Source organism: Apteryx rowi, unplaced genomic scaffold (assembly GCF_003343035.1).
Source record: "Apteryx rowi isolate R43461 unplaced genomic scaffold, aptRow1 scaffold_153, whole genome shotgun sequence".
NCBI classification, from domain to species: domain Eukaryota; kingdom Metazoa; phylum Chordata; class Aves; order Apterygiformes; family Apterygidae; genus Apteryx; species Apteryx rowi.
In genome coordinates, this window is record NW_020447786.1 from 851,812 (window position 1) to 873,952 (window position 22,141).

Sequence of the window (22,141 nt, forward strand, 5' to 3'; positions counted from 1 at the left end):
CATTGGAGGCATTCAGATACCATGGTGATGGGGGACATTATGAATAACTAGATAGATAAATGGTAAGTGCTTTTGATCTTTGCTAGCCTGTATTTCATTTTGTCAGCTGGGGAAGAGGCTATTCAAATCTGTCGGCTGTAGGAGGTCAGCCAGGAGAGAGAAAATGTCTTCATTACAGCCTTCTGTTAAGCCAGGCCTCCCAGCTGACCTTGGTGCCCGGGCTTGTCAGTCAGACGAGGAAAATTTTCCGATTGAGGGAAGATGTGGCCGCGCCAGATTTATCCCTGGTGCAAGAGCTCTGAGGCAGCAGTGTGAGACCAAGGAAGACTTCCCTGGAGTTGGAACATCTCCCGTAAAATCGCCATGGCATTTGCAGCGCTGGGACAAACGTGTGACTTCCCCAGCCAGGTCCATGCAGGGAAATCGAACTCATTTTCCTCTGTGTTATTTTCAGTGCCATTTGGGTGGAAGGATCAGAAGGCAGGCGTGAAGGTGAATGATTATAGAAGACAGCCTTACTCTGTAGTTATAAATGCCTAAATATTAATTACATTTTCTGCGCTGAGTTATTTCAATCAGCGAGTCCCTTTTCATGGATTTGATATATATTTCAGGCAAAGGAGATGGAGTTCATTTTAGTTTTCATTTCAGGCTGAAAGTGAATTTTTGTTATTTCTTTTGAGATTGTGCTCTGGGTCTGTGGGCACAGCCCCACTGAGGTTTGTGGCAATGCTCAGGAAGGAAACACGGACAGGTTATCACAAAGCAGAGCCAGTCTAATGGTGAAGGAAGATCTCAGCTATTCAGTAGGGAGAAGAAGGGCACATTTTTGCAAAGGGATGCATACAAAATTGAAATAGGAATTCCAATCCCATTATTTGGTAATGGGATTTGTAAACCTCATGTTCACAGGCTGAGATAAACAATATATGCTTCCTGAATTCCTCTTGGAAGAAGAGCTCCTTACAGCATAGCTAAATTACACAGTAAGTTATCATTTACAAAGAATGCAAATAAGAAAGGGAATCAGCAAAATTAATTTACATCTAAAGGATTTCTCAGTTTTTGGATTGAAGGGCAGGGAAACAGAGTCCCCTCCAAAACCATACTCTTAATGGGGATGGTTTTACTATGTTAGAGCATTTCCAGAAAGCATTGTAAAAATGTTCCCTTTATTCAAGCCAGTCAGGTTTCAACAGTATCAAAGCAAAATATAGACTACTATTAGCATGAAATAACATTAGCATAAATAGAAAAGAGTCAGGACGCTTAAAAAGAATTCCACATAAGTGGCCTGCTCATTTCACTAGACACTGCTGTAGCTGAGAAACTGTGAAATTTCCGTAATAATCGAGTGCAGAGAAAAACAAACAACAATTTTATTGATAGGGAAATTACATCCTGTTGGTGAATATAAAGCTACAGCTCTGTTCAATGGCCCTCTAACAGCATTGAAAGTATATATTAATTTGTAAGTGTAAATGAAATGTAAATAAAATAAGCAGTTCAATCTGGCTGCAGACACATCCTGACAGCATTTCAGTGCAGAAACCCAGGAGACATATATTTGGATTCCATATCCCAGACCCTGCACATCTGATATCTTTGTGGAAGTGATTTACTCAGCTGCTGTGCGCTGATATACTTGTAACAAAAAACACAGCACCAACCAGTCTACGAGACGGCTCTGGCTTTGGGGGAGAAGGGCTCCTTGGGGTTTTCTGCTTTCTTTCTTTTTTAGAAAGCGGATCCTCCAACACTTTGTAGCAATAATCCTGGATATTACCGTTTGTAGCAATACTGCTGCCACGTCCAGGACCAGTGTGGCGGTGCTTTTCCTTGCGATAGGATTGTACTTGCAGGGGGAAACAAGCTGCTCTTCTACAGGCTGGGAAGCAGCACGGAGAGCGTCCGCGCAGAAAGCGCCGGGCGGGAGGGCGCCCGCGGCCGTCCCCGCTGTTACCGCCGAGGCTCTGGGAGGCCGGAGCGAGGCCCCGACCGCGGCAGCCGGCGGCGGAGGCTGCAGCTGTGCAGCCCCCGGGCGTCCCCGGGCCCCCTCCGGCCGCCTGCGCTGGGGCTGTCGGTGCGACTAAGCCTCTCTCCCCATCGCCTTGTGCAGCCATAAACACCCTGCAAAGCTGGAGGGGCATCGCTTTATACCTCCCCTTTGCACCCTGCATGGCAGTAAGGGCTTTCCCCATGGGCCCCGAGCCTCTCGAGGTGGCTCATCCGAAAAATGGTGTTTGGGCGATAAAGGTTTGGAGGGGGGGGCTGGGAGGGATTGTGCGGCTGCACAAAGCCAGTTGAACAGTTAATGCTTTAACCTTGCGTATAATTTATACAATAAACAAAGTCACATGTTTCTCTAATAATTTAGATGTAAGCAAATGTTGATTTATTCAGGAAGGCTACTGCCAGCAGCAAAGCCTGCAGCACTGAAATTTGAATTAAACTAGGACAGAAGCAGGCTAGTCTATAATAACATTTGTATAATTTTATTTTTGCCCTTGGCTCAGTTCATTTCCTTCTACAGTAGATGCATGAAATTGGTTCTTCAGCCACCTTTAGCTGATGTTCATTGATATCAGGGGTAGGCAGAGAAGCAGGAGAATGTAACCTTTTTAGACTTTGTGTTCCCAGTCATAAGGCCATGAATTCTTAGGTCATTTATGACAATGATTTTCTTCTCTGCATTTCCTTCCTGCAGAAATCTCTGAGCAACTCCATTTAACCTGGAGAGAGAGTTTTTTTCCCCCCATTTTTCTGCTTGGAGACTTCTAGAACAGAGACTGTTAAACAGATGCAAATATTGTGTTGTTTTTATTCTTTTATTCAGACCTGAGGGCATAAAATTTGAGTTCTCTTACTCTACTTTCAACATGAAGGGAAAGGACTGTATGATACTTTTAAAAAGATGGTGAAAAATAAGCCCTAGTACAAATATCTGGAGTGGATTCCTTGGTTTGACTTCTCTTCCAGAGTCACCTTTTAGGAGCAGAAAATACCCTGGGTGGAAGGATGGATAGATGGATGGATGGTTGCAGCACAGCACAAGGCAATGCTTCCATCAGGGTTTCTGGTTTCAAGCCTCAAAGGTTTCACACTGCCAGGATGCAAAGTTAAACTGGTTTTGCTTTTGTCCAGGGAGCCAGCAACAGACTTCCAAGTGAAGGCAGAGGATCCTGCTCTGAGGCCGAGACCTCACCCCTGTTTTGCAGGCTGGCGGGATCAAGGCATGGGAAGGAGCCACGCTCGAGCCCGGCTGTGGTGGCGGAGCCTCGTGTGGCGTGACCCCCTGGCCCTCAGCAGAGCGGAGTTGATACACTCTGCTCCCAAGAGCATTGCCTTCACTTGTCTTGAGCCAAAGGAGACAGTGCGGTGATGTGGGGACTTTATGGCCAAAGAAGTGAAAGCAAAGCAGAGGCTGGAAAATGGGGGAGGGGAGGGAGGGTGAGAGGAGAGGGGAGCTGGGAGCAGCACTGGCAGAGCTGTGATAATGTCTCTCTCTGGCAATGTGACAAGGTTCATCTTTTAACTGCAGCCAGGACGAACAAGAATGTTGCATGGGAATGACTCAAGTTGTTTTTCTCCAGACTTAAGCTTGGCCAGGTGCAAAAACTTGAATGCCTATCACAAACCGAGGTGTTCTTACTCATAACACCCCTGTATTCAGTGATTTCATGGCTGTGGTATTTGCTAAAGAGTAACTGTATGTTTGCAGTCCTCTTGGTTGCAAAGAAAATCTTCTTAATATGCATCAAAACTTGACCAAGTCGTGCCTGCCTAGGTCATTTTTCGGGAACTGTGAGCTACTAATCCCAGCATGCACAATCCTGAAATCTATCAGCAGCACTTTCAAAGGTCACTGGTAAACTTTTTAGCAGAAATAGCCACCTGATGTGTTTCAGAAGAGAGCTGTGACAGATTGCCAGGATGGGAAAAGCCAGCCTCAAACCCCACTCTCCTTACCACACAATGACTAAGAAAAGAGTAGCAGCTCGCCCACTTCCAAAAAGTCCTATTGCCACTTGAGTGTAAAACCCTGAGTAGGACTGGTTATACGGCCAGTTGTCAGCAGTGTCTTTGTGAGGGTTAAATATGCACTGACAACATGCAGGATGTTTTTCAGTTAGTCATTTCTGGTGTAATGAGGACTAGTCAGAAATTAGCCCTGAATTTTGCCCTTTGGGCAAAAATTCACTTTCGGCGAACTTTTTATGCTTGAAAATTTTGGGGTTTTCCTATAAGTCATTCCCTGCTCCACGTGTCTCCAATTTGAGAAAACTTCCTCAGGAGCTGCCAAAGGCCCAGTTTTCTAAGTGATCTGGTCCAAGGGCATATAGGCTACCTAAGAAAAGGGACTTCTAAACAAAATGGATTAAATGCAAAATGTTGGATGTCCTGTCTACAGTAAATGTCCACACTTTAGTTCATGTAACTCTGATTGTTATTTTTATTTATTTCTACCAGCTGAAAATCCCCATTTATGGGCAGTTCTAGTTTGAGAGACAGATGATCTCCCCAGATTTCATCTAGCCCCGAATCCTAACATTATGAGAACTATGGAGGCCTTGAATCTTATGGCCACAAGTGACCCATCTTGCGCTGTCTCATCTGGAAACTAAGGGCCATGATGTATTCCCCTTCAAACAGCTTTCCCTGATCACGGATCACAGCAAAGAGAGGAAAGCTACCTCTCTTTGACTGCTGTATCCATTTACCTTTGCCCACAAAAATGCTTGCAGACCTTCGTTCCAGCCCCCACTCCTCTTCCTTTCCCCTGTGTGCCAGTTACTGCAAGTGAGGGGAAGTGCAAGTCCAGGGTATTTCCTTTGCCAGGCATGTGGGAAGCAGGAGCAGATTGCGACTTGAGTAGTCACAGCCTCCCAGCCTGCTCTTGGGTAGCTCAATCATGTGCCGTCCCTGACCTGGGGCAAAGTCATGGCCGAGCCCGTAGTTCCCTTATTATTAATTAAAACATTGGATGAGATCCTCAGCTGGAGTACATATTCATAGCTCCTGGCCCTCGCCCACTGGTTTCTGAAAGCACACAGAGGAACCCACATTTATGCTGTTAAAATTGAACTTGGATCACGCTTGACGACTCTTGTAAACCTACCTGAATGCAATTTCTGAGGCGCTTTAAACACAATGAGGCTCCTAAGAGTGTAATCAGATCCTCATCTCCACTTCTGTGGTCAGACAAATAAATATCACCACATCCCATTTAGCTCTGTTAATGTCACATTAGGAATGGCATGTGTTTTGACATAACCACTCTTTCCCTTTTTTTTTTAAACCCATAAATGAAGCATTAAAAGTCCCAATCCATCACAGTGACATCAGATCAGTGGACTGTGACTTTTATGACATCAGAGCTATTGATTATATGACTCTTTTATGTGTAGCTTGCTATGCAATGATTGCTCCTCTCTCCATATATTACATCCTAACATCCTAGAATAATCTCAAGAGATAAAAAGGAATCACTGTGAAGCAGTGAAGTACAGTAGTTACAGAATTGCCATAAAGCTGTCATAAAATTATAGAAACAAAAATGCCTTTAAAGATGGCAGTGTTCTATTATGGGTCCCTAGCTAATGGTCTGTACTTGCCCCATGCATACCTTACTATATTTACTGCTTCTGGATATTTCTGTACCTTTCTCCCAGAAGCTTATATGGTTACCAAGATATGCAAGGCTGTTGGCCTGCGTACTGTAAGTTCGCATTATATCATCTCTAGCAAGTCAAGTGCCTTTTGCACCAGGCTAAATTCAGGGCTTGTTTTCAAACAGCCGAAAAAAAAAAAGGAAAAAAAAAAGAAAAGCTGACAATGAGAGTGAAAGGGAGGCCTGAGCTGTTTGTTGCCATAACATTGCTGAAAGAAAACAGATATTCTGTGTGCTTAAAAAAAAAAAAGGGCTGTTAAAATTAGGTTCAAGACACAGGCTAAGTAGCTCTTCCTTTGTGAGACCTGAGATAGCAGGGTTTCCTTTGGATTTTTTACTATAAAACCACATGTGCCTGAGCCCAGGTAACCTGCAAGGTGTTGTGCAACTTAGCTATGCATTTTCTTGTGCTCTTCAGATTATCCACACATGTTTACTACTGGGAGCAAAGAGCAAGCCAGTGTTTTTCTCTCTGAGACAAATTTGGCCTTTGCTGCTCTGAGGGAGGATAGGCCCCAACAGGCAAAGATAAATGCTTTCTTTTTTTTCCCTTTTTTTTTAATCTCAAGGCAATTTAATGTGAGCAAAAAGGTGCTACAGTCATGAGGAAGGTGTAAGTCATCTGACAAGTCGATGCCTTTGGGATCTGACAGATGAGCACCGGCAAAGCTGGACCCTGCGGCTGAGGATGCCCGTGCCCGGCTCTCTGCCTGGCTCGCTGTTGCTGCCGCGGAGCAGGGGCAGCAGAAAGCAAGCTGCACCACCACCGGCGCCAGCACACGTCTGGGCTGCCGCCTCTGCTCCAGCGAGGGGCACCTCCGGCCGAGGAGAGAGGCCGCGTGCAGCCATTTGCCGCTGCGCATGCGAGTGGGCACCTCCAGCTCCCTCCTCGGGTTGTCTGCCTCGTTGGAGTGACACAGAGGCTTAATTAAATGCTTTAACATCTGTAAACTACTTTGGGATCCTCATGCGGGAGGCACTAGAGAAAAGAAGAGATTTATTTATAATAAAAATTCCATGGATGGCCCTGTGCGCCAACTTCCTCTGTTCAGCCTGGGAAAGGATGCAGTGGAAGCAAAAGCAGCGCCTCTCTGCCCAGCTTTCTGCCACCCCCCGAGCGTGCACACGCACACACAGATACACACATGCCTGCCAGCGCCAAACCGCAGCTGGACAGACCACTTGCTGAGGGCAGAAAATGCAGTCTGTTGGCCCGTTAGCCAAGACTGCCAAGCAGGGAAGCTGCAGCGAGGCTTGCAGCTCCAAAACCAGCCCCCACGTGTGGGGACGCCTCTGAGAAAACCCCACCGCCGCTGTCAGACGGTGAAAATTTCCAGCCACTCTCAGCCTGGATGGATGAATGCTTGAAGCAGGAGCCTGGAGGGGAAATACTCCATGCCCTCTCTCCTCTTCTCTTATCCTTCTCAGGCAGGCATATTTTGGCAGGCTGAGAGACTATCTGAGCTATCTAAGATGATGACCGATTAGTACTTACCCTTTTAAAAAAATCTGAGCACTGAGAGGGAGAGAAGGGTGATTGGGACCCCTACAAGTGCCCTTGTGATTTCAAGGGCAGTTTGTGGCATAGGATATTGACATCAACAGAGCCCAGCTTGAGCACCCACCCTTAACTCTTCCTAATTTACATGCAGACCAAGCAGCAACATTATTGTTCAGCTGGGGGCATATTTAATTGCTGAATGTTCTGCAGCTGTCTTGCAGGCTGTACAGATAAAGGCATTTAAGTTGCTGACTTATAACAGCACATCTTTCTTCTTTTAACATAAAAATTCCTACCTTCTTTGATGGATGTGGAATTTTTAGGACTGAAATCCTGTGCTATTCCTTTAGAATATTTTAGCAAATGTTAAACTTCTCAGCACTGCGAGGGAGCAGCTAAACCCTGACACCTTTTCATTAGAAAAAAAATGAGCTTCATTACAGTAAGAGCAGTGCTTTCACATGGTACAAAATCAAGGAAGGTCCATTATCGTTTCTTTAAACCCAGCAGTATGACCTGTCAGGCTCTAGCCAGACACCAAAGCAACTGCTGTTTGTTTAAGCGCCAGCAGTCTGCTCAGTGCTGAATAAGACGTACAAGGAGTCAGGAGCCTGCCCCAAGGAGTCTGCAACCCAAGGGCAGTCGTGCAAAGCATTGCTGGTGCCAGGGTCCAGCACAGGTCCCATTCACAGTATCACTGTGAGGTAGCCACACGGGATCAGGCCCATGGACTTCAAGCTCTCTGGGGAGAGGACTGTCTTGCCTATCTCTAGCTCGTAGCTTATACTTAAGGACAACATATTGCATATTGACTTATCTGGTTTCATATTTTCTTTCAAATCCCTCCCAGCTTTTAAAAATAATCAGTTTTAAAAATGGATATCCTGTATATATATTTTTTAACAATACTTAGAATGTCCTTTCTGGCTTGCATCACACCAGGACACCTCCATCCTAATGACATAGGTGTCTGACAATTTGTCAGGGAGATAGCCATAAGTTAGGCAGAAAACCGGACTCCATAAAAAAAATGTAAAAGCTGGGAGGAGGCAACTTGATGTGGCATGGCTCCTAGCAATGAGGAAGCATGAGTGCATACTGAAGCTTAGAAATAGAAAGTGATGTCCTCATAAAAATATGGCTTTAGGCTGGTGTGCCACTAGAAATTTTTCTGTCAGTTTAGAATATTTAGCTCTAAGGGATCTCTACTTTCAAATGGATCTTTTGATGCAAAATAAGCTGCACAGGCTGCAATAGTGTTGAAGAAGGAAGAGCAGCATTTGCTCCCAGTTATGCTTGGTAAACTGAAGATTTTTAGATAGACTTTTTGATCATAAAGTGTTGAGTGGGCAGGTGGGTTAGCTCTCTGGGCCTTTCTAACTGAAAACTGTTACTGATGTCTAGGCAGCTAAATAATACTGAAAGCTTCAACACTGCTGGTTATCAGGGGAACCTCTTTAGCCTAATTTGAAAGCTCAGAGCTCCAGGCAACTGAATTTTTTTGGTTACAGGCTCTTTTGTGTGATGTTCCAATGCAGTATATCCAATCAATGACGCGATATCACGCACAGTACCATCGTGTGGATGTTTTTTTCCCCCTCTGTTTTGTATTTGACTTGTTAAACTGCAAGAAGAGCTGGGGGAACAAAACGGGGGGGGGAAGCAGCTCCTCAGCTCCTCTGCTGCAGAAATTTAAAACTAGCAAATACACAAGCCTCAGTGCTCCAAGAGAAATGAAAGGAGCAGAAAGTGAAAATATATACATATGTATACACATGAACAAAACATGAGCCACAGTCATGACAATCTGGGCTCCAATGTGCCAAACAAAAGGGGTTATTCCTCCAAGCAATTCTTGTGCCGTGGAATTTAGGACACAACAAGGCTGGTTTATGATCACGTTGTAGATTCCACTATAAAACTATACAGTAGCCTTACAGTATATTCCACTGGAAAATTAGAGCAGTCTGGTTTATGTTTTTTTTCAATATCGCACCTTCTAAAAGACACAATGTTAAGGATAGTCTGGATGGAGGGAGGAGGGCAAGACTAATTATGATGATACTTGTTCTTCCTTGCTTCCCTCCTTCCTCTCACCACCTCTCCCCCTGCCTCTCTGTATTTGAGGTCATTGGGGGGGGATTGCAAGAGTTCTAAAGCTTCTCTCCAAATTGATTTTTTTTTAACATAGATAATATTGGGTCAGATCTTCAGATGAAATGAAAGAGCCCAGACCATTTCATTTACACTATGCCTTTATAAATAATGGCAATTGATTTTATTTATTAGGATGCCAAAAATGAAAGTAAGAGCTAGCTATCTGCTGAATGATTCATTTACAGAAGATGCCTGTTGCCTCCTGAGGTTTTGGCCCAGAACAGCAGGAGCTGTGTATGGCAATTCCATCATTTTATGACACATTTTATTTAATTTGTTGTGAGCTACTTCATCCAATCCAGAGTTAAAATCACAAAAGATGGTTCAGGACTAAGAATTCAAGCAGGACTTGATTATAAGATTATGAGCCTTTGAAATGGAGGTTCCAGCTCAGTTCAAACTGATGCTTGTGTTCATTGCATTTATCCATGTTCACGAGGTTTTACTCCCAGTCCAGTTTCCCTTTCTGCTCTGATCTGAAGCGAGACCATGAGCCTTCATTTGTGCTGCTGCAGTCCCTGGTCAGTAAGATAACTGCGACACTGGGAGTTCAGCCTTGTCATTTCCCATGATCAGCCATGAATGAGAACTCATATCTGAACCCTAATAACGGTGATAATGAGGCAAAAGGGGAATGAAAGCAGTGGCATGTGTCTCGTAGTGGCAATTACGTTCATTGAACTGTTTTCTCATACGATGAGAAGAATCTCTTCTTTTTTGACTTGCTCTTGCCCATGCTGACAGACAGCTGATGGTGCTGATAACCTTGTGCTGTCACTGACATTAGCCAGACCTGAGAATATTCCATCCTGCAGGACTGTATCCTGCACTCACCATCACCCTGGAGCATCTACCAGGCAGCTAGCTCCTACTTTCATTTTTGTCATCCTAACAAATAAATTCATCTTACCATTGTTTATACATTTCCATGGAAGCAAAGTGTCTGGAGACATGCACTGGCCCCGAGTGCAACTAATGCTGCTGTCCTTTTCACTTTGTTAGCTCTCTGCCATGTGAGTCTTCACAGTTAGTTCATGGGTATTTTGTTGATTCCTGGAAGATGTCATCAGTGAAGCTGTGACAGTGAAGGAGTGAGGAACGAAGCAACACTTCCACATTCACGCTGTGTGTATTAGCCTCATTTACAAGTGAAATGCTATCCAAAATTATAAGTATTGTCAACTTAGTAAATGATTCACTGCTGAAGTCAGGCTATACTGCAAGTGAGTATAATTGTTGAGACCTCTTTTAGTAGTTTTGGCATCAGTGTAGCAATTTGAAGAGCATGCCAAGTAACGTTGAACAAATTCATCCAAAACAAGTAAAGTGTTCCTTTCTTAAATCTGCCTTTCTTACTCTGTGTATCTGCAAGGCTCAGATGCGTTTGCCTACTTTTTAGCAGCTCTAAAGGGATCCATGTCCCTTTACAAAGGGAGGTAAATATAAGAAGGCAACATCTGCTTCTCAGGATGCTGGGATATCTACTTAGATAATGAAAAGACAAGGCTCTCCAGAAAGAAGGCATTGCAGAAGAGCAAAAAATTAGCCTGATTAGGAAAGGGGATGAGCTGGCTAAACTCTGTCCCCGGCAGGGTGGGAACAGTCGAAAGGCTTGCCCAGGTCTGTGGGGCTGTGCTGGCCCTGGGGCTCCTCCAGAGGGTTGCAACAGCTGCCAAACTGCAACCGGGGGAGCACATCATTGCCCACATTATGGGTTCCACTCAAATCTGAAACAAAATTCAGCAGAACCAAAGCCAAATAAAGCTAGCAGGTTTAGGCATCAGTTTTGTAAGCACACAGCATGTAACCAGACTGTAAGAACTGGCAAAAAGCAGGTAGGGACTATGTTGCTTTAAACACCGTAGCTAAGAGATTTATGAAACTGTGTGTTACAAAACCTCTGCTCAAATTACATAGCAAGCTGCATTGTAAGTTATGCTTTCTAGGCTATTGAAGGTAATATGGTAAGGCTTTAAACCTGCAAAATCCAATATGGCAGTGACAGTAACTGACTGTTTTACCTACTCACATCTTATTTTGCCAGTTGATACATGTTTGGTTTGATTTACCAAAACCTCATGATCCAGACATTCTCAAAACACCAGCATCCCCACAAGCAAGGGTTTACCCTTTCACTGCTATTTATTTTCAGTTTATGCTGTGGGAACATAATGTGTATTTCTGTCAAGTCATATGGTGGAAAGTATGCCTAAATGAATACTCATCCTAACAGTAATGTAAGAAATAGCATTTTTCCAAATGGCAGGATTTAACTGCTGGCTTAATCTAGTGTAATAAAAATACAGAGGCTTTAGGCCTCAGTTCATCAAAGCATTTAAACATGTGCTTAAGTATCATTGCAGTTAATGAGACTTAAGTCTATGCCAAAGTGTTCAGCTAGTTCAGTGACTTAACACAGGAACCGAGGAATAAATGTGCACTGATTAAGACAGACTATTGCATAATTTGATTTCATAAAATAATATCTGAATAAAAACTTTGAAGAGTAAGGTTTAAGGGTGCAAGAAAATTAACAGGCTGAAAGGCAAAATAAAACACTTAAAACTGATGAATCAATTTGCAGCTATTTAAGAGCACCCTCTCAAAGGAGGAGCTGATTGGCATACTTCTACACAAAACATTAACACCAAAAAGTAGTCAAATACCACCATGCAGCAGAATTCAGCAAGTCACATAGTGCTCAGAAAACATCCTTTGAGAAGATGAGATTCTCTCCAAATGATATTCACGAAAAGGGTCCCCTCCTGTCACTGGAGTTCCCACAGCGTGCAGGGGAGGCTGCAGGCACTTGAAACACCCTGATGCTGAGCATGTAGTCCTGCACGGCACAGGACCCGCTGGTAGTCTCTGATCCAAACTGGCAGTTTCAAACTATGGTATTTACATATCTTCCTGCAATTCTTTTACAATCCACTCAGCCCTTTCCTATATTCCCATTTTTCCTTAAAGAAGTCGTTTTTGGAAACTCATTCAAAGAAAACCACTCTGAATAGAACATGGATTGGATAGCTCTTCGTTTAAAAGCTTGGAAAGGCAGAGGTAAGGGTTTTGTGTACAGTTTTAAATCTGTCCCCTCTCCCCCTCATATATATATATATATATGTATGTATGTATGTATGTTTATAAACACACACACACACACACACACGCACACACACACACACATACAGATAGAACAGTATTAGTTCAGTACTACTGTTCCAGTAAAGGATTCCCCATACAGGCAGATAATGTTTAAAACCTGAACAAAATATGACGGAGCATGTTTGCTACCAATACTTAAAGTAATATGCAATTGCAGCATATGTTTGTTTCTACAAGCTTACACCTCAGATCTGTGACAAGATCTCCACAGTGAAATGAAATTACAGATCAAAACAGAAATGAGAAGTATAATCCTGGCATATTGGAAATCTGTAGAAACTTTGCTGTTGACTTCAGTTTGACAAGGAGTACAGTTGGAGTAATCATAAAATTTTCTTAGGTCCTACAGATCACTGAAATGCATTAAGTAATTCCTCTGAAAGGTATGTAAGAAGGTAGTATGTGGTATACAAGTCCATCTATTTGCAAGTTCCTCATTCCCAGAAATGCTATGATTAAAAAAGCAAAGCATTCATTATGGGGAAGTTTGCAATTTAAACTTCCAGTTAGTACAAATTTGCAACTAAACTAATTAAGAATGAAAGGTTTAAAACACATATTAAAAAACCCTACAGCTGTATAGCTAAGGCCAAAGAGGTAAATTGATATATTAACTTTACTTGAGAAAAAAGTTTGTGCCTTTGTGATCTTTCGACATCATTTCTCAGTGAAAGCTGGCGAGCGTGCAAGTTCCTTAAACAAATGTAAGTCATCTTCACCAATATAGGATAGTTGAGATGATTTATTTGGATTTTCTTCCAGCTTTAGACAAGATCCCTTACTGAAAAAAAAACAAAACTGTAAAAGCTGTACAGTAAGAAAGAAGTGTTGTTCTGCGTCGTATAAACTGGACTGGGAGACAGGAACTCCTGAGTTCTCGTTGTATTTCCTTTGATCTATATGCCCTGTTCATAATAAGCCTGACACTTATTCCTCCTGTGGCTTTGGGCAAGTCATATAATCTCTCTGACTCGTTTTCCTGTCTGGAGGGGTATTGCATGGATTAGTTAGTCAATGTTTGTAAAGCAGCTGAAAGAGGAGTATTGACCCAGTTCTCCCAGGGAAGCAGAGACACTCAGCTTCTTGGAGAGTCATGACCAATAAATTCTAAGGCACATTGCAGAAAATAAATACCAAGAGAAAAATGAACCAAGCCTTAACACCAACTACACCTGCTTTAGTTCAACTCATTCCTGCAAAAGGCTGAGTGCACTAACTTCCCCTTTACACAGCTGACAAGGGAGCCCAGGATCTTTCCGAGGTGGTTGGCCTCTTCCAGGATTTGGACTTTAACTGTTAGTGAGAAAGAAGGGAGAAAGGAGTAGTCCCGAGGGGGATGCTGGAGCTGCCCTCACAAACGTTTGCATTAGTGAGCTGGCAGAGGAAAATAAACAGGGAGTGAATGACACTTGCTGATGGAGCTCATTGTCCCATGCTGTTGAAGAGGATTGTGAGAAGCATGAGATGAATTCAAACACATAGATGTATCCTGCATGTTGGGATGACTGATGATCAAATGAAATTTACCTTGGACTAGTATAAATTAATAAACATTGTCAACATTCTCTCTGTGACTTCATCAATTTTTGATTGATTTGATTTAAGTTTGGCTGGAATTCACTGCACAGTCACAACCTGTGTGTTTCCAAGTCTGTTTGTACATGGACACAGAGAATTAACTGGGAGAGGATCACTCCTGTGTTAGGTGTCAGCATGGTTGGGTTAGCTCGATTCCTGACCACTGAGTAAAAAAAGCAAATAGAGATTATCCTTTTTCAAAACAGAGAGAGAAATCAAGAGAGACAATAACATGGCCAGGCTATTGCTAAGTGGCAGCAAATCCCCAGGCAATGGGGAAGGAATATTTCCTCAGTATTTGTGATCTTTCCAGAACATTTTGGATATTGCTTTTCATGCTGCTGGCTGATGCTACAACGAGAGGACAGATGCAGTTACATTAGCAAAACTCTGCTTTTCCTGCTGGGGAAGAGAAGTGTGGAGGCAGAAGGAGAGGGAAGCTTGGCCAGTGTGTGTGCACACACAGTCGCAGTTCATCACTGTGGAGCACTATTTGTGGGCACAGGTAGGGCAGTTACAGAGGAGAGAAGGCGGTCAATCACCTTGCCATAGAGCTCTGTTGCTTTCTTTGCGCCAGCATCTATGTCAGCTGCATCAAGCCACTGACTCTTTGCCAGCACCGTTTGCTGTGATATCTGTCGGGGGAGCATTCCTAGTATAGATGTGGCCTTGGCAGCAGTGCAGTCTTGCTTATGTGCCCTTGTGAGATGCCTTTTTCATGCCACCTTCCCTGGACTGCCTTTGGATTTATGTATGGTGAGCATCATGTCCTTGCTCTTCTAGGGGCTTCCCTTTAGCATGCATTTTCCTTGGTTCAGTCACTCACAAGGAGACTGAAAATTAAAGAGAAACCAAAAAGCAATTAAAGCAAAACCAAAAGCAGGCCAGCAGGAAGTTGGCTGACAAGGTAGGACTTCTCTCAACATCTGTCTCATGGTGGTGGGACTGAGAAGGGTTGCCTGGAGGTTAATACGGAAGTACTGCCCTTACATGAACTAGCACAGCAATTTTCAGTGACTGTGGCATGAGAGGGAGAGTATTTCCAGATGGGCATTTTTTCCCTGGCAGACATTCTCAACCTTTGCCTTAGGAGATGACTGTGTCTATTTTCACAGGCAGTCAACTAAAATCCTCTTTAAACTTGTGGGTCTCTTCATGTCCCCCTAGCAGCTGTGACAGGACCAGCAGGGCATGGATTAAAATATCCATGAGCTTCTGGCAAGCCACTGCTCCAGACCAGGAAATGAACAAAGAACAGTGATGACGCTGCAGGGTTCGTACCGCTGCCTGCTATCACTACCCAAAGACCTACTGCTCCCTATTACTGCTCAGTGTTTGCAAGTTTCTTGTATAAAACAAAGTATTGGACCATTATTAAAACATGAAAATTACCATACAACTGCAGCTGGGACATGCACATTATATAGGGAATCCAGAATGAAGCACACAGTAGCTTAACATTTGTGCACTGTTCCTCCTTTGCATAAACTCATCCATCAAGTAGGGCCAGCCGAACTCAGCTCCTATAATTCCTTGCAAGCCTGGGAAATGACAATGATGTAAAATCGGTATGAGCTGAAAAACTGCTGCTTTTCATGAAGTGGCTAGGASAAAAACATCATTGATTTAAAAATGGATTTCTCTGAATTTCTCTGAATTATTCCAAACAGAAAAGTGTAATGTTTTCCATGGATTTCTGTTTCTTCAAAAAGAGAGCAAAGAGATCATAGCAACATCAGTTTTTCAAAGCTAATGAATAACATTAAAAGCATTGGCTATTTGCTGTCATACGGAAATATAATACAAGCTATAATACACTCTTTTTCTTTGAAAGTACATATTCCAGACTGATGCTTCTTTAGCAGAAGAGCAGTGAGTATCTCTTTCAATTGTCTTTTTAAAAAGATACACTTTGTCTACAATGAGTCTAGAAAATGAGTCTGGAATTCTGTCTGGTTCCAAAATCTGCAGATCATTCATTACAGTGAACAGTGGACAAAACAACTGCCAGGTCCAAATTTTAAAAACTGCCCCTTTCCTTGTCCGCATCAGTTGCTCAGCAATCACAGATCTATATATGTATTCCCAGACTTTAGGCTATTCAAAACAAATCCGAATCCAGATTTTACATGGGKTTTTTTGTTGTTTTTTTTTTCTCTTTGAAATATTTCCTCAGTTTAATTAGATGGTTTATTAGTTAGAAATTTATACTTCAAATATCTATCTCAATGCATTACCATATTATCCTAGTATCTACCACTTTCTGAAATAGTGTATATAAAAATACAACTATATTGAGAAAGTGTTATACCTTCAATGTTAATTTTCTCTCTGAAGACTTCTGAAAATTGTGCTTTTAATATGGAAAATCTAGGAGGGAGGTTGTTGGTGTGTTTTGTTATTTAACAAAACCAGATACCTCCACTCATTCTCTCTATGTGTATAGGTGTGCTCAGGGAATACTTTTTATAGGTAGGAAAGCTGAGAGGTTCTGACACCCAAAGGATGCACAAAAAGATACACTTACATAAATGTATAGAGTGCCCTGAAGGTACTTCCACTGTATTATAGGGTTTCTCGTGAACAGTTTTGGCTCCAGCAATAGGACAGTGAAGCAAAACTAAGTGTTTCTGAACCAGATGAACTGAGAATGAGGCAGATTATACTACCTCCAGATACTGTGCTTTTTTGTTCTAGAGTACTGAAATAAAAAATAGCAAAACCAAGTTTATCAAAGGTTATTTTACTCCTTACCAATTTCCCCCCAACATATGCATAGACACACACACACACACACACACACACACACACACGCTTTACCCTCTTTGCCTCAGTGTAGTCGTTAATTAGAATTAGTTGAGCAGTTAAATTGGAATGATCTTAGAGCAATTTGTACAATCTCATGAGATACATTATCAGTTATGCCCTGGATCCTGCATGCTTTACATCAGGCCTCACAACTATCAGACCAACTAAAGATTCTTAAATGTTCAGTCCTGCTAGTATTTCACATGATCAGGCCCAGAAAAGCTTACAATGACCATTTGGGTGCATTAGTCCTTTCTTAAAGTATACTTAGCAATCCGAATAAAACATTTGGCTTGCACTGGGGTGGGGGATAGTTCCAATATGCATAGGGGAAATCCAGTGAAAAAAGCAGCTGGCAGGAGCACCAGTGAGCCCTGGGGTGCTGCCTGCCTTCGTGGTCTGCAGGAATCCTTCCTTTCCCACACGTCGCACAGCAGGCAGGACAGGCAGCCTCTCCTATGCGACAACTGTCCGAAAGCAGGAGACAAAGCCAAGGTGCTGCACACCCCTGCTGCCCCGTGGAAAGCCTTGCTTTGCAATCCCCAAGCAAGCAGAGGGGTGTCTTTTGCAAGGGAAATGGAAAACTGTAGGGAAGGGCAAAATGCAAATATATGTAGGAAGCCATGACGCCAGGGTCTCCCTCCACCCTCAAAGCCAATCTTCTAAATCCATCTTTATTTACCTACCTACAAGTGTCATGATTTGCTGGGGTCCTTGGCATCTCCAGCTCCCACTGATGGAGGGACGGATGGGTGCTGAGGGCTTCTGAAAGACACCCACAGAACCTGAACAGAGGCTTTCTGTGAAATTTCTCTGTTGCACCTTGATTACCCATACAGTCTGAAAGCTCATTCGTGTCTTCACAGGGAACCAAGAAACCCTCAGGAGATTATGATACATCAAAATCTGATGTTTTCCCAGAGAAGAACCTAGTTTGATCTAGGAGTTACTATACCAATGATAAAATAACATTAAAGGTGAAGTGAGCCTCCTTTCTCATTGCAGTGAAACTGTTTCTTCTTAAAATCAGCCGCCCATAGACTCAGGTCATATTCTCGCGGGTAACTGAGCGAGCTCAGTGCCCAAGTGACCCTGGCATTGAGATGCAGAGAGAGAAGTCACCTGCTCTTACTAGGAACGGCCAGCACATCCATTGCATCTGGGCAGTTACAGCAGAGCTAGAACATCTACCTGGAAAGCCATTACTTCTTCCTTTCCTATAAACATTTGCATTGCCTAATGCAACCTCATGGCCTAGAAGCATGKCAGGATATGGAAACACTTTTATTCAGAATCTGGGACTTTCTTCTAAAAGCGACAAGGCGTAAGTGCAAGTGGCACATAACAACTTAGAAACAGGGCAGAACAATTTGTGATTGCGTTAGTCCAGCCACCCTCCTGCAGTAGACCTGTGGCTTGTTTCCTGTTCTTTTTCTCACCTGTGTGACAAATGCAGAAGGGAAACTATTGCTTAACTACTTAACTATTTCACTATTCAATCCACTTTACATCCAGTTACATAACCTAAAAAATCTATTTCTTCAAATACTTCATCAAAATGTTACTGACAATAAAGAAAAAAATACGCTATTTCCACCACTCCTTAGGGGGTAACAAATATGGAGGAACTGTGTTAATAAATCTCTTCTCTCCAAATACAACTTAAAATGCTTTCTGCTTCTCTAAAAAGAAACCACTTACAAAATACCTAATGCAGGCAACTGTTGCTAGCCTTTAGCTCCCCATTTACTTGCTCTTACTAATATTTTTGAAACAAGACTGCAATACATAGGAAACCTATGGAACGGCAGGAGGAARCTTTCAAAAGAAGGTCAGGCTGACATGAGGGCCTTTCTGAGAACAGCCCCTGTACTTGTTTCCAGACAGGATTACAGCTAAATCAGAAATAATGCCCTTTAGCAAGTGGACACATAYGATCTGCAGCCATTGGAAAACCTGCCTCTTCAAAAGCTTCAGTTTTCCAAACCATTAACATTGACAATGATACAGAAAAAAAGCTCTATGGTTTTCCAGAGGCTAATTATGAACAGGTGATGAGTTGAGCAAAAATTCAGAAATCAAATATTGAGCTCAGTTTGAGCTCATTAAGATTGCTATTCGGCATCAGTAAAATATTCATAATGCACAAACACAATGTAGTTTTATGTAAACCTGTTTAAAAAGAGATAATTCCAAGTAAAACACAGTAGAATTTGGTTTAATGCATTCTCCTTTCTATGCAAATCATTTCCAAGCAGTTAATAACGGTAAGCACTGCTAACTTATTTAGATATATGTGACAGCTCTTATGTTTTGTATTGATCTCTTGTGGACTGATGGCAAAAATATGTCCCTAGATCAGAGTATAGTCGTACCTGTAATAAACTCAGACATGAGTTAAGGCAATTAAGGCATATAGCTGTGAATATTGAAAGCTTTGAGAAAGAAGAATAACCAAGGACAGAGTTTTCCTCTGTTCTGCTTGGAAAGTACTATGGAAATGTATAATTATTCAGGTAAGCACTGACTTCTTTAAAGATCTCTCCACTTTATTTATTTTCATTTGTATTTTTGACCATCATGTAAAGGGAAGGACAAGGCTGCAGTCCTATCATGATATGTCAGTGGACAAATGGAAACACCAGTCCCAACCCAAAATGGTTTGTGACTGTGCTCAGTGAGCGTTTGCCCCATCCTCTGACAGGGTGGCACTCACAGCTGTGCCAGCAGTGCACTAAACCTTATCGGCATCAGAGGGGAGGAATTACTACTGTGTAAATGTGATGCAAGACTTAAGCCCATCATTTTCTGACTCAGAGATGAAAGCTTTACCAAATGAGCCTTTTTGATGTAATAAATATATTTTTGAGTTTCTTAAGAAAATACATATTTTTTTTAATCTAGCACTGACATCATTTGATAAACTCTCCACTGCAAGTAAAATAAAAGCATCAAGATATTTTTTGCAACTTTTAAAGCATGCTACATTGCTATTTTTCTTCATCTTTCTCTATAATAACCACTTGCAAGCTTAAAATTAAAATTTCTTTCTTACTGATTTTTTCTCTCTATTATGCAGGTTGCTAATGAGTGCCAGGCTGCTGGCATTGCTTTATTTTTTTATTAGAAAGAGAAGAGCAGTGAAGCATTTAAAACAGTCACATACAAACAGCCATAAAGATTTTTCAGTGATACACTGTAAAATAGAAATAAAGTTAGGTCAGGACACAGCTCTACTGAACTTTGTAGAGTGTTCATTTAATCTGGATGGAAAACTTCGAAAATTTTCTTTATTGTATTTAATTGACAAAGCCATAAGTATCTTCGAGCGACTCAATCAGTTTTGAGTGCTTGAAAATGACTCAATTGCTAAAGCTGCATAACATTACTGAGGTTTACAATAGCCATATTCCGCACAAATCCAAGTGAGGAAGGCATAAGTGGTTCAGGGGGAGTTTTTCTTCCTGTGTACTACTATTTTTTGGAAGAACATTAGAAATATAATTTGAAAATTAAGCTACACTGAGTATTTCTTGGGGCATGCAAATGTGCAGTTACTTTAACAAAGTTTTTCCTTTTGATTTCTGTCAACCGTTCTAGATTAATCAACCTGTGTGGGGTTTTTTTTCTGTATCGCCAGGACAAAGCATTTGAAAATGGTGTGATTCCTATGCGAGAAGTCTTATCATGTTGTTACGCATTACCACTTAACGAAAAGAGGAAGGAAAGAAAAAAGTGAATTGGTTTGAATGTGTATTTAAGCAAGAGAATTAGTCATTCCTTAGGTTGCAGCAACTGCCTAGGAGAAAGGCAATAATTATATTTTGCTTTACTTTCTTTAAAAGACTAAAATATATATAATAAAAAGCTAATTGTAGGTATTCAGTGGACACGTCTGGTTCTATTCAGGGGCTTTATTGGGCAGTTTTGGCCTCAGAGCCCGGTCTTTTTCATAAGAAATGTCAGCAAAGTCTTTGAATTAATGGACTGTGAAGTGCTTAGAAACATACCGTTTCAAAAAAGTATACTGCAAGGATGTGACACTAATGGGAGGTGACCCATGGGTTTATGACAAAATAGCCCACTGTAACAAAAAATAATACGGCTCTTATACACTGTAGCTCTGAACAAAGCAATATACAACGGAGTGTGAGGTTAAGAATGGCAGAATAAATGAAGCCTGGCCTGGTCAAGTAAAAGACTTTTAAATTATTTAGTTAGCCCTGGTTTCGGTTTTTTTTCTTTTTTCTTTTTTTTCCCCAGGAAAAGGGAGCTGTAAACTCCCTACTGAAGAAAAGGAAATATGCAAGGCTCCATTTTAATTGGATTATTGGAGAAAGAAAGTTAGTAGCATTTGTGAGCAATGTCATATGAACCTAGATGGTAAATTCTTGGATTTGCTTACATGGATTTGTTTTCTTTTAATTTTGCCGTTTAAAAAAAATGCAGTGAAACTCCTTCAATCTTTCTGCAATTCTGCATGGCTGAACATTTGAAATGAGTTTGTGTATCACCCCCAGGCATTGATTCAGACTTGATTGGGGCAAAGCAGACTCCATGTGCTTATTTTTATACACGTCATTTGGGAAGTTATATAGCCAAGGGAACAGAAAATGTGTTGCTCCACTGCCAAATTATCACTTATCCCTCGATCAAAACGGGAGGWGATCCTAATCAACAAGTTGTGCGACCTTAGTGCAATGGCAATGTCAGGTCAACTCGGGAAAGTGAAGAGACAGATCTAAATACAAATAAAAAGAAAGAGAGAGAAAGAAAGAAAGAAAGAAACAACCAACAATCCTTATAATTATCATCATCTGCTGCTTTTCCCTCTTCTGGCAAAGAAACACTCCATCCATTTGCAGAAATCGCCCGCGGAAACGTTACATCAAAACTAATCACAACGATTAAAATCAGCTTTTCTGTGCAAGAGGAGAGTAAAAAGCAAGTTGGAGGCTGGAATGAGACTGTTTTTTCCACAAAAAAAATCCGAAAAAAAATTACACGCGATCTATCTATCTATCTATATGCACGTTTCGAAGGAGATCAATTTTATGACCGTGTGATCAGTTAATTTAATTTAATTTTTATTTTGGAGATTGATTCAGACTGGAGGTAGAGACATGAGCTAATTGTATCCTGATCCTTGCCTTGAGGGGTTTCAAAGCCCTGGAGCAACTATTCTCTGTATTTTGCTCTGTCTACCTTAGCCAAGCTATTGCATTTCTCTCTGGTGTAGCGAGGAGAGCAGACCGCTGCCG